Raw genomic sequence first — 13603 nt, forward strand, 5'->3', positions numbered from 1 at the left:
TCTCTCTATTATCTTTTAAATGCAGCTGAACGGGGAATGCAGGAGGAAAGCATAAGAATATATGTGAAAGTGAAAATACTGGTATAACACACTGTAAATGTATAAATTGTTTGTAACGTCTTTTTATTTTTTTTATTTTTTATTTTTGTTTGTGATAAGAAAAATTGGAATAAAGATTAATTATAAAAAAAAAAAAAAACCCTGGTGACATAAATGTAGGGGGAGGAGTGAGAGAGATAGAGAGGGTTGCGAACAGGAGTGAAATTTAATGTCAGAGAGAGGGAGAGAGAAAGAGGGGAGGAAGAGAGAGTGGGATTGTCAGGGAGTGACAGGGAGTAGGCGAGGGTGGCAGGGAAAGACAGGGAGTGAGAGAGACCAATGGTGACAGGGAGAGAAAGAGACAGCATCAGTCAGACTGCCCGGGAGAGACAGTAAGGGAGGAGAAGAGGGGAGTAGAGGAGAAGGGGATCGGAAAGGGTTGTGACAGTCGTCGCCGCCCCCCTCCCCCCAGTACTAGCGTCACGCGTACCTCTGGCAGTGTTATTTTCTGTGCTGCTACCCAATGCCTGGTCTCTTCTTCACACTGGCATTGAGTCTTCTTTGCTGCTTCCCAGCACCAGATTTCCTGTGTAGCTTCCCTCCCGCGTCTAACAGCACCCCATGACCTCTTATGCATACAGTATTTATGTTTTACTTTGAGTGCACTCATATTATATATTTGATTTATTGTGATTTTCATGAAATTGAAAGAATAATTTTCTGAATTTCTGACTCTATTCAGCTTTTTTTTTTTTTCGATCAGCTGCAGAAGCGCCTCTGAGGGGGGCTGGTTATCTGCCAAAAAGGTTTTTTTCTGTAAGATAAAAGGTCACAATTCCTCTGGGTCCGAGGCTACAGTGGATTAATAATTGATAATATGTCTACAACCATTACTGGGGTCCAGCTCCTTAGGGTTTAGACCTGTTTAGTTCTCCATGAGCTTCAGTTGTGTCGCTAAAGGGGGCCACACGACAGTGGCGCAACCACTTCCTGCATGTCAGTACTTAAAGAAATGAAATTAAAAGGGTGCAGGGGATTGCCTGGGGGCCTTGGCTGCTGGGCCCCATAATAGCTGCTTTCCCTGCACCCTCTATAGATACGCCACTGACATGTGTAATCTACTATAACTGCTGGTGTTTTATTTGCTTTCCATTCACCTGCATGGGGAATATTATTAATATGAAGGACTTTTTCCCTAATTTATTGCTCATTTAGTACCATCATAATGCACATAGTGGAATGGGTTGGCACAAAAAACTCAAAAGGATATTCACAAAGTATCCAAATGTTACTCAAATAACTGGGTAACATTTGGATAATGCAAAGGTACAAAAGGTTTATTTAATAAAATAAATTAATCAACATCAGTTTACATATACAGTATTGCAACAAAATTGATTAAGAGTTTAGAATCATTGGGTGATGAGGACAGGCTAGCCAGATTAGGTATGTTAACTTTGGAAAAGAGGCGTCTAAGAGGGGATATTATTGATATATACTGTAGAAATACATACAGTTATACAGGGCTGTCTAAACAGCATTGTAGGCCCCTGGCAAAGCAACCTCCACGCCATTCATGGGAAAAAAATGGAAACAGAAAAAAAAATACCATAACATGTCCCTCCGATGGGCCCTTATTCTAGTTGAATCGGACGGATGCGTATTCCGGACAGGCACCGAGTGTTCTTAGCCCCGCCTACCGTATGGATCGCTCACACCGTCCAAATGCGGTAAGATTCTGAGCAAATGGACCGCGAGTGGATGTTTCATGCGAACACCTCCCCCATCTGTGGGAACCTCCCCCATCCTCCGATGGTCGCCGACCATCGAATGATGGACTGAGCGGTCAGGCAGCACGAGTGCTCCAGACCACTCAGACAATTTTCTGTATGAAAGCAGGATATGGGCGGGCAGCTGAAATCCGGCTATGTCAGATGTCCGCCCTGCAGATGTGCGTTACGGCCGGATTACCATATGTACGCCCAGCGTTTTCATGGGAACGCCCATGAAACGCAGGGCGTACGCATATGGTAATGAGCCCAAACAGCCCTTCGCGCCCCTCTCCACCCCCTGCTCGGATGGTTCCGACCAATCATTTTCTGCACTGAACTCACGCCATGTTCGGACGTGCGAGACATCTGCACATGCGCAGAAATGCCTCTGCACATGCGCAAACACCAAACATCGGTCGTCTGACCGTACACGTAGCCATCCGACTCAATCAGAATAAGGGCCTTGGTCCTTTGCCATCTCCCCACTTGTTTCCATAGAGCGAATGATTGGTGGATAGCTCCAGCCATCCACCAATCAGCATGCTGACAGCCTTTTACTATCTTGCTGCAGTTAGGAGGAAGGTAGAGAATGCTGGACTCTGATTGGTGGATAGCTCCAGCCATCCACCAATCAGCATGCAGACAGCCATCTTTTACTATCTTGCTGCAGTTAGGAGGAAGGTAGAGAATGCTGGACTCTGATTGGTGGATAGCTCCAGCCATCCACCAATCAGCATGCAGACAGCCATCTGGCTGCAGGTTGGGAAGCAGGAAGAGAATGCTGCCTGGTCGCTCTGTGTGTGATTCACAATCATGGTGACCAGGCAACGTTCTCTTCTCCCATGAAGCTCAGAAGGCAGATGCCCACAAAACCCAATCTTACCCAGTTTAAAAGCCCCCTGAATTGGGGGGCCCATGGGCAACTGTCCATTAAGCCCGTACATTGATATAGCTCTGTACATATTGGGTCAGTACAGCAATCTAGCTGGCAATCAGTTTACTAGAAGGACTGTACACAGGACATGTGGTCACCCCCTGGGGTTAGAGGAGATGAAGTTTCTCACCCAGTGTAAGAAGGGATTATTTTCAGTAAGGGCAGTTAAGATATGGAATACTGTGCCAGAGAAGGTTGTGAAAACAGATTCAATTGATACATTTAAAAATGGGTTAGACTTTTTTTTGCAGAAAATAGTATCCAGGGGTATAATCATTAATCATAATTTGGGGTGTGCACCGGACACTTCTCGGGTTTTGTGTTTCAGTTTTTGATCTGCATCTCCCTCCGTGTTTTGGATCTGGATTGGTTTTGCCAAAACCAACCTTTTGGGTTTTGGGGCTGTATTTTTTTATAAAAAATCAGAAAAACAGCTAAAATCACATAATCTGTGTTTTTTTTTTTGTTCGTATGGTATTATTAACCTCAATAACATTCATTTCCAACCATTTGCAGTCTTTTCTTAACACTTAACACCTCACAATTTTGTTTGTATGCCAAAAGGTTACACCAAGGTAACTGGATGACATTGCTAAGCGACACAAGTGGACGGCACTAACACTGGACTGATACGACACAGTCAGGAACACCACAGGACTGATACTGCACACTCAGCAAAACGGGTAGGTACAGGAAGGGTTAAAACTGCGCTAAATACAAATCAACATGTATAAATTTCATAAAAATAGTAGGATTTAATATGACATGTAATATAAACAATATGGGGTAAATGGTTATAAAAAGTAGTTTAAAAAGTCAGGCACTTCGGTGAAGTCGGGTGAGTTATCCTGATAAAGGAACAATTGGGGTGCAGTAACCTGCTCGTTTCACCGCTAAATGGGGCCTTTTCAAGGAATTTGCTGTGAAACGCGTAGGTTCTTGCACCCCAATTGTTATTTTATCGCATGCACTGGAAATTGTTTACAAGGTCCCTACAACCTGGACGGACCTCCCCAGTACTGGTGGACAAAAAGGGTGACTATCCATATACTCATGTCATTGCACTGAGTGTATCCTATCATTGACTTTTTAAACTACTTTTTATCACCATTTACCCCATTTTGAGCATATTGTTTATATTACATGTCATATTAAATCCAACTATTTTTATGAAATGTATACAGTACATGTTATTTTGTATTTAGTGCAGTTTTACCCCTTCCTGTACCTACCCGTTTACCATTGGGAGTGACTACCCATTTTCTTTCTTACTGCTGCTTGGACTAAAGCACACTCATATCAAAGCGCCTTCACTGATATCTTGATATTTAAATTCTCTCTTTAAACACTCAGCAAAACCCCTGGACTTATACGACACACTTAATAGCACCCTTGCAGTAAAAGAAAAAGTTCTATGGAAGCTCAGAAACGGTATTTGCTACAAATATACCCACACTTGATCCCCACCCACAAGCAGGAAATAAACATTTAAAATTACATTGTATGGTTTTCTATGGGTGAAACGGGTTGAATCTGAAAGGTACAAAAACGGTATTGAAACTGCAATATACCGATTTCCAACATGCAATATGAAAGGGGTTTAACTGGCTTTTGACTCATTTTAAGACACGTTTAGAAAAACGGGTTGAAAGCAGGTTTGCAATGTGAAACAAGTATAATAGTGGATTGAGCATACTATTTCAAAAATGTAAATATATAAACTCTACCTGTACACTGTTTTCCATGTTCCCCATTTCGCTTTTTTGTACAATTTTATTTAATGATGGAGGCTAATTTTATTCCATAAAATGACAGTGGAATGCAGGAGATGCTGTTGGCGGCTTGAAAAGGGTGGTCAATCTGTTGAAATCAGATCACTGTGTGGAGTTTGTATATTCTACCGTGCATGCATGAGTTTTCCCCGGGTACTCCAGTTTCCTCCCACAATCTAAAAAATATTCTGGTAGGTAATTTGGCGACAAAATTAATCCTAGAGTGAATGTGTGTGCATGTACATGTGGTAGGCAATATAGATTGTAAGCTCCACTGGAGTAGGGACTGATCTGAATGTTAAAATATTTTGTGTATATAAGAAACTGTTAATAAATAAATAAATAAATAAATAATAAATAAAATAAAATTTGGCCACTGTACTTAATCCCGGGTATTGTAAACCTGTATCTTTGTTTCTGGATGGACACAAATCTGCAGAGGTGCAAAGAGCTTTTGGTGAGAAAATTGTCAGTTCAAGCAGAACGTGACATGGCAACATCTCCTTCAATCATGTTTCTGGCAAACTCTCTGCCAGAGAAAACTGCATTTTCAAAACACACCCACTACAATGATGGACATGTCTACTGTCACTGCATATGATGCTGTCTCCATTGAAAGAATGGTGGAGGATTATTTTTTTCTTCAGTGAAAGTATCCAAGTAGGCATGTCAGACAGTCCATGTATTATTATTTCGCTTCTTCAATAGAGCGGCATATTCCATTGCACCTTACAATTTAAACAACAGTATAACATAAACTGGGTAGTACTAGTAACAGACCGATATAGAGGTAGGAGGGCCCTGCTTGCAAGCTTACAATCATGTTATATATTGGCAGGAGAAAGATGCAATATTTCAGTTGGGCCTTCCACAAACTGCCTTTGTCTTACTCCAGTGTGTCTTCTCTTCATTGCAACTTAATATCTAATACAGCACCACCACTCCTCTCCCACAGTGCCCAGATAACTCTCCAATGTGTCGTCATTCATCAGTAATGCAATTTAAAATTTACAGCTGCACCCCTCTCCCACTGGACTGGAATTATACAGCAGTCTCACTGGAATGGAATCATACAGCAGTATCACTGGTCTGGAATCATAAAGTAGTATCAGTGGACTGGAATCAGGGCTGCCACTAGGAATTTTGGGGCCTGTGACTAATTGGGCCCTGGGCTTCCCCCCATCTCCCTTCACTGACCACCCGACTCCTGCTCCGAGTCCCTCATCCCCTCCTGCTGAAACACAAGCCTCTTCAATGCAGGAACCCAGTGGCCAATGAAAATGCAGCACTGGCTGGTGAGCCAATCAGAAATGGTGTACCAGCAGCCACTCTGATTGGCTAACGGTGCACATGCTCTGATTGGCTCAAAAGCTGGTGCAGCATTTTAATTGGCCACCGTCATCCTGCATTGAGCACAGTGCAGGCAGAACAGCATGGCCAGTCAGGGGGAGGGGGGTTGCGGTGGGCAAAATTAGCTGCCTGGGCCCTTCCAGAGGCCGGGACTCGGGACAGCTGTACCCACAGCACCCCCCTATTGGCAGCCCTGACTGGAATTATACAGCTGTATCAGTGGACTGGAATTATACAGCTGTATCACTACATTGGAATTCTACAGCTGTATCATTGGACTGGCATTCTACAGTAGTATCATTGGACTGGCATTCTACAGCAGTATCAGTGGACTGGAATTCTACAGCAGTATCAGTGGACTGGAATTCTACAGCAGTTTCAGTGGACTGGTATTCTACAGCAGTTTCAGTGGACTGGAATTCTACAGCAGTATAAATGGACTGGAATTCTACAGCAGTATAAATGGACTAGAATTATACAGCAGTATCACTGGACTGGACTTTAATTACAGTATCACTGGACTGAAATTACAGTAGGGAAAAAAAACAGTTTGTATCCCAATTGCACACTGAAAGTAACACCGATGGCTGATTAGGCAGGAGGTGACATAAATCACCGAAGGGCTATCATGCTGCAGGCTAGGAAACAGTTAATGAAGGGACAGCGTGCTGCGTCTGGCAGCCAATGGGTGCAAGGGGAGGAGTAGAGGGTTAGAAGGGTCTTGTGACCAGGGAGTTTCAGCCTCTCTTGGGGAATTTTCCCACCCTCCCATCCCTATTCTTCTGTCGCTATTTTCTTCTTAGGCGGCGGTAAAGAACGGTCAATTGTGTAGATGGAATGTGTGTAGGTTAGTGGGTGAGCTCTCCAGGCATCGATTGTCACGAGCCATACTTCTATGCACGGAAGATGGCTGCCACCACCGACCCGGGTGGTTGGCTGGGAGAGTTGGTCACCAGCGGTGTGTGAATGGTATGGTGATCCTACCCCACCCCCTTTTCTTTAATCTGACCGTTCTTTAGTGCCGCCACCAATATTTATAGTCATTAGTCAGTTGTCGAAATAAATTTGACATTCGTTATTTGAAACGCCAGCACTTGTGTCCGTGTCGTTATTTGTAGATAAGTTATAGTTAAGTGTTAAGGGTTTAAGCATGAGAGTACCGATGGTGAATTTATGAGAAATATACATATAATAATCAGATAATACAGAGATCTTGGTTGCATATATCTGCAGATATAGGGCTAAGCCCCCAGGCCGTACGTCAAGGCATCTCTGTCACTGGGGGTCCCTAACACTGGGTATGGGTCTGGGGTGTGGGCCCCCAATATGCCGACACAGGCTGACTACTTCAGGGCAGCACACAAATGAAAATTAGTAGGTGTAAAATAAGAAGCACATAAGTTCTATGTAAGGAGGTGAAGGTGTGGTTAAAATAATACATACAATGTGATAGGGAAAAACATAAATGTTAATAAAGTGTTAGGGTGTGCTACCCTGGAGCAGACCAGCCATACCAACAAAGAGGGAATCACACTCCCAAACCCATCCCATGCACAATAACAAATTTTTGGGCCTAATAGCCCAGTGTACGGCCACATGATAACGGCTTACCAAGGTTGTAAGCCATTATCATGTGGCCTTACCTGAATGATATTACCTCTGATTGAGCAGCTTGCCAATAAAAGTGTACAGCAGTATCAGTGGACTGGAATTATACAGCAGTATCAGTGGACTGGAATTATACAGCAGTATCAGTGGACTGGAATTATACAGCAGTATCAGTGGACTGGAATTATACAGCAGTATCAGTGGACTGGAATTATACAGAGAAAGGTGATACTTAAATACCGTATATACTCGAGTATAAGCCAAGTTTTTCAGCCTTCTTTTTAGCTGAAAAAGCCCCCTCTCGGCTTATACTCGAGTCAGTGGCTTCTTTCCTGCGTCCAGCCATCCACTTCGCTGCCCGGCTGCACTTTAAACATAGGCGCGGCTACGGCAACATGGCCGCCGGCCTCCTGCACTATACATGTCCTCAGTGCAGGAGGCCGGCGGCCATGTTGCCGTAGCCACGCCTTTTTTCAAAGTGGAGCCGGGCAGCGAAGTGGATGGCAGGGCAGTGGCGGCGGCCACGTACCCCCCCCCCCCCCGTGGAGCCTGTCAGCGGCGCACCCTAAACACCCTGGAGTCGGATGATGGAGGAGGTAAGCGGTGGCTGCTTCCTCCCCCCTCCGTGTGTGGTGTCCCTTGCATGGGGATCAACCTGTGGTGTCCCAGCTGTCAGCACAGGAATCAGCCTGTGGTGTCCCCCAGCCTGAGCAGCCTGTAATGCATTATGCAGGAGTAGCAGCCTGTGGTGTCCTGCTATTAGGCAGGGGGAGCCCCCTGTGGTGTCCTGTTATTAGGCAGGGGGAGCCCCCTGTGGTGTCCTGTTATTAGGCAGGGGGAGCCCCCTGTGGTGTCCTGCTATGAGGCAGGGGGAGCCCCCTGTGGTGTCCTGCTATTAGGCAGGGGGAGCAGCCTGTGGTGTCCTGCTATTAGGCAGGGGGAGCAGCCTGTGGTGTCCTGCTATTAGGCAGGGGGAGCAGCCTGTGGTGTCCTGCTATTATGCAAGGGGAGCAGTCTGTTGTGTCCTGGTATTTTTATACAGGGAAATATACCAGTAGCTGCTGCATTTCCCACCCTAGGCTTATACTCGGGTCAATAAGTTTTCCCAGTTTTTTTGTGGTAAAATTAGGTGCCTCGGCTTATATTCGGGTCGGCTTATACTCGAGTATATACGGTAAGTATAATCAGGCGCACCCACTAATTGTTCAAAAAATGGATTAAAAATAATAATATTTAAATAGACACAGCTGTGATGCTGCTCCCAGAACAGAATAAATCTGGACCCAAGAAAAAGAAAATGTACTTAGAGAGCGTACTGTATTGATCTATTATGATCTATTTATTCAAAATAAAAATAACATATATATATAAAAAAATTACATACACATAAAATTAATACATTTAGTAGTTTAGTAGTTAAAAAGTTGCAATTATTTCATTAATATAGGTCAATTATATCCACTCTAAATATTAAACTTTTGGGTGCCTCAAAACCCCTTTATTGAATTAAATTTCTTGGAAAAGTTCCAGTTGATATTGGCTGGTAAAGTTCCTTTTAAATATATTTTGTAATGGACTTTAATGGCAGTATCACTGGACTGGAATTACAAAGCAGTATCACAGGACTGAACTTTAATAGCAGTATCACTGGACTGGAATGATATAGCTGTGTTATTTTATTTATTTATTAACAGTTTCTTATATATCACAGCATATTCCCTTGCGCTTTAAAAAGGAGACAGCTGTATTACTTGACTTTAACAGCAGTATCACTGGACTGGAATTATACAGCAGTATCACTGAATTTTAATTATACAGCTGTATCACTGGACTGGACCTATACAGATACACCAATGGACTTATGGTAACATACAGTAGGATACCAGCAGTACTAGGCAGCACAGGACACCAGCATTAGGCAGCACATGACTGGACCTATACACCAGGTCACCACCCCCACAGACCACCAGAGAGACCCGTCCACCCACTACCCTCTCCAGTGCCGGAGTGAAAATGGCGGCAATAGCATGGGACTTATATCGAGTTATGATGACGCTTTGCTACATTCTTAGCCCCAAGTCTGGTGGGAATTCCTGAACAGGGCTCGGGTCTGTTCTCGGATCTGGGGTTTCCGGCGGTATTCGGATTTCGGAGATCCGAACCCGCTCCCCCCTAGTTAACATGTGGCTCAAGGACTGGTGCAGGAGGGAGGGATTCAAGTTTCTAGAAAACTGGGCTGACTTCTTAGTCAAGGGCCATCTCTTTTTCCATGATGGATTGCACCTGGAGGGGCAATGGTGCTTGGGGGTAGAATGGTGGGGAAGCTGGAGGAGATTTTAAACAAGGCAGTTGGAAGGAGGGAATAGTAAGAAACCACAGACTAAAAAAAATGGTGTAGAAAAGAGGGCAAAGACTGCTATATTTTGGAGGAAGCAAGGGGATGGGAGGAAGAGGGAAGCAAGGTATACGACAGGAGTGTGAGAATCACACAACCAAATACAAGTATTGTCTGTAATACTACTTTATCGTTTCGGGTAACAGGTAACATGACGAGGGCTAAGGAAAAATATGATCTGAAATGCCTTTATCTGAATGCTAGGAGTTTGACTAGTAAAATGGAGGAACTAGAGACCCTAGTTTGGCAGGAAGATTTTGATCTCATAGGTATTATTGAAACTTGGTGGGACAAATCAAGATTGGGAGGCTAACTTAGAGGGTTAAAGTCTGTTTGAAAAATAGATTAGGTAGAAGGGGAGGGAGGTATGTTTATATGTTAACCATCCTTAAACCATACATAAGAGAAGACAATGGAGTCAGTAGAATCTGTACGGGTTGAAATCAAAGTTAAAAATGAAGGGGCTAATAAACTTATAGTAGGAAAATGTTATAAACCACCCAACATAAATACGGAGGAGGAAAAAAGACTTCTTGCTACAGGTGGGAAAAGCGGCCAGCTTAGGGGACATTATTATTATGGGCGACTTTAACTACCCAGAAATAAATTGGAAAGACAGGTCGAGTAGTACCGCTAAGGGAAATGTTTTATTGGATGCCCCAAATGACCACTATTTGCATCAATTTGTTGAAAAGCCAACTAGAAATAATAATAATATCCTGGATTTTCTGATAAGCAACAATGGGAACATTCTTTCTAATATAACCATAAGGGAGACATTAGGGAACAGTGATCACAATATGATCACGTTTGATTTAACCCTTTGAGTGCCAAGTGAATTTGTTAAAGTTGTTGTGAAAATTGTCAAGCAAACATTTTTATTCATCATAATGACCTGTAATGTTTACCTTTTATAGGGAATATAATATTTTTTTACACATTTTTTATTTGAACTCATATAACAAATGTGAGAGATGCTTGTATTTTTAGCCAATGTTTTGCATATCTCTCAGAGATGTTGGCACTTATATTTTGTGCATCTCTCACAGAGATGTTGACACTCAAAGGGATACATTTTAACAAAGATAATGGTACTTGTGGAGTATCACGGCTCCCACGACCTGCATCGTATGCAGATCGTATGCTAAAAATCGCATCGCATGCGATCAAATCGCATGTGATGCGATGCGATCGCACCCGATTTTGCATTGAAATGCATCAGAATGCATTGAAATGTGTATTAAACTTGTGAAATGCCCCCAAATGCAATTTTTCATAGTGCACCACCCCCACTATCAACGTCAACCCGAAGCGTGGCGAGCACAGCGAGCCCGCGAGGGGCGGCGGTACGCGTCCTACGACCTTTTCATACCCCCACTATCCACGTCGGCGTGGAGTTGAGAATAGAATAGTGTGGCGAGCGCAGCGAGACACCGAGCCCGAAGCGTGGCGAGCGCAGCGCGCCCCGCGAGGGGACGCGGATACCTTCACAGCTATACGAGTCCCCTCGCGGGCTTCACAGGTATCTGCGTCCCCTCGCGGGGCTCGCTGCGCTCGCCACGCTTCGGGTTGACGTTGATAGTGGGGGTGGTGCACTATGAAAAATGGCATTTAGGGGCATTTCACTACTTTAATACACATTTCAATGCATTCTGATGCATTTTAGTGCAAAATCGGGTGCCATCGCATCGCATCGGATGCCATCGTATGGCATCCGATGCGATCGCATACGATTTTGGAGCTAAAATGCTCAAAAATCGGTAAAACATCGTATCGCATCGTATGCCATCGTATGCCACTACATATGGCATACGATGCCATGCGATGGCATACGATTTTTGTGCAAAAATGCTCAAAAATCGGTTAAAACATCGCATCGTATGCCATCGTATGCCACTACATATGGCATACGATGCCATACGATGGGAGCCGTGATACTCCACAAGTACCAAGATAATTATATTGGAGCAACTAGGTCCTTAAATTTCAGGAAAGCAAACTGATACATTTGAGGAGTCCTTAAGCATGAGTCTTCAACCTGTGGCCCTCCAGATGTTGTGAAACTACATGTTCCAGCATGCATTGCCACATTTTTTCCTATAAGAGCATGCACAAACTGTCAGGGCATGCTGGGACATGTAGTTTCACAACATCTGGAGGGCCACAGGTTGAAGACCTGTGTGTTAAGGGATACAAACGGGAAATAATTATTTAGAGGTATGAATACTTCTAAAAGGTGTCAAACTTTAAAACAAAATACTGCAGGAGGGCACTGATAAATTTATTCCTAGGGTAAATAACAGAACAAATGTGAAAAGGTAGCTGAATTTGAAATGGCAACAAAATGGCTACAAAAAGGAGGGCATTCAAAGCGTTTAACCCTCTTCAAGTCCAAGTCAAGTCAGGCTCAACAGCCCTAGCGCTAGTAGTAAATCCAATGGTGAGCTACTTTAAAATAAGAACATTAACATTGTTCAACATTCAATGTAGACCGTTTTTGAATAAAACAAAAATACAATTAATTTAAACATTTAAACCAGACTGAATTGAAATTTTTTGGGGGGACTGTCAACGATTAAACAAGATGGGACACCCGTATCATCTGCCCTACATAATGAATGTGATAAGAAATGTAAAAATACAATCAATATAGCTAAATTAGAGACAGAACAAAAAATAGCTTCAGATTGCAAATCTAATCCCAAAAAATGATATAATTATATAATCGAGAAACGGTTAAGGAAGGAAAATATTGGCCCACTAAAAAATTAGCAGGGTACCCTGGTAATAGAAGAAACAGAGAAAGTGGGAATATTCAATTGATTTTTTGCTTTGGTATTTACATGGGAAAAATATTCAGAGATCTCCCAGAGATTGACTTTTCAACTCAGAACGGGGATATACAATATAGTCGCATACATCAGTGTCAATGCATCTGAGAGCTATGGAGATCGTCTGAGGGCGAGGTAATACTCGGTGCAAGTTACATCACCACTACTAAAGCCAGATAAATACAAAGGTTGCACTGTTTACCTATACACACTTAATTGTGGAAATAAATAATCTCCATGTTTTGCTCATGATCGGTGATTATGACATTCAAGTCTACATGGATATATTAAATTTATCCACACTCTATACCTCTAGGGCAATAACGGATTCATCATTTCCAATTCATGTTGATTGAACAATCTGGAGTTCAAACAAAACACCTATTAACATTGGACTGGCTTTATAATGATTGCATACATATGTGTATGAAAGTAACCACGTTGGTCTTAATTTATTCTTATCTTTGCAAGCTATAAAAGGGGCTGTTTATTTACAATATATGTTTTATTTTATTAATAAAATCAGAATTATTGTTTTTTAACTAGAGCAGTCTCTGTGTCTTAACAGTTGCGACCTAGTAAACTATTTGGGAGCTGCTATCTAGTTAAGGCATTACATTTAATTGCCTATACCTATAAGTAAACTGTATAGACAGTACATTATATTAGTGCAATTAGGGTGCAATTCATTTCAATTGGTTGAATCTGGTCCGCACTGTAATATTTTTTTAGTCTCCTTTGTAAAGCGCAACGGAATATGCTGCGATATATAAGAAACTGTTAATAAAGAAATAAAATAAATAAATAAATAATTGTCTTTTCACTGCAGCTCTGCTAAGAAGAGTATAACAGGGACTCCGAAATTGTTAACTTTGAGCAAGGACGGTGGGAGGTTAAGGATG

The sequence above is a fragment of the Crinia signifera genome, chromosome 6 (genome assembly GCF_055691185.1).
Source record: "Crinia signifera chromosome 6, ASM5569118v1, whole genome shotgun sequence".
NCBI lineage: Eukaryota > Metazoa > Chordata > Amphibia > Anura > Myobatrachidae > Crinia > Crinia signifera.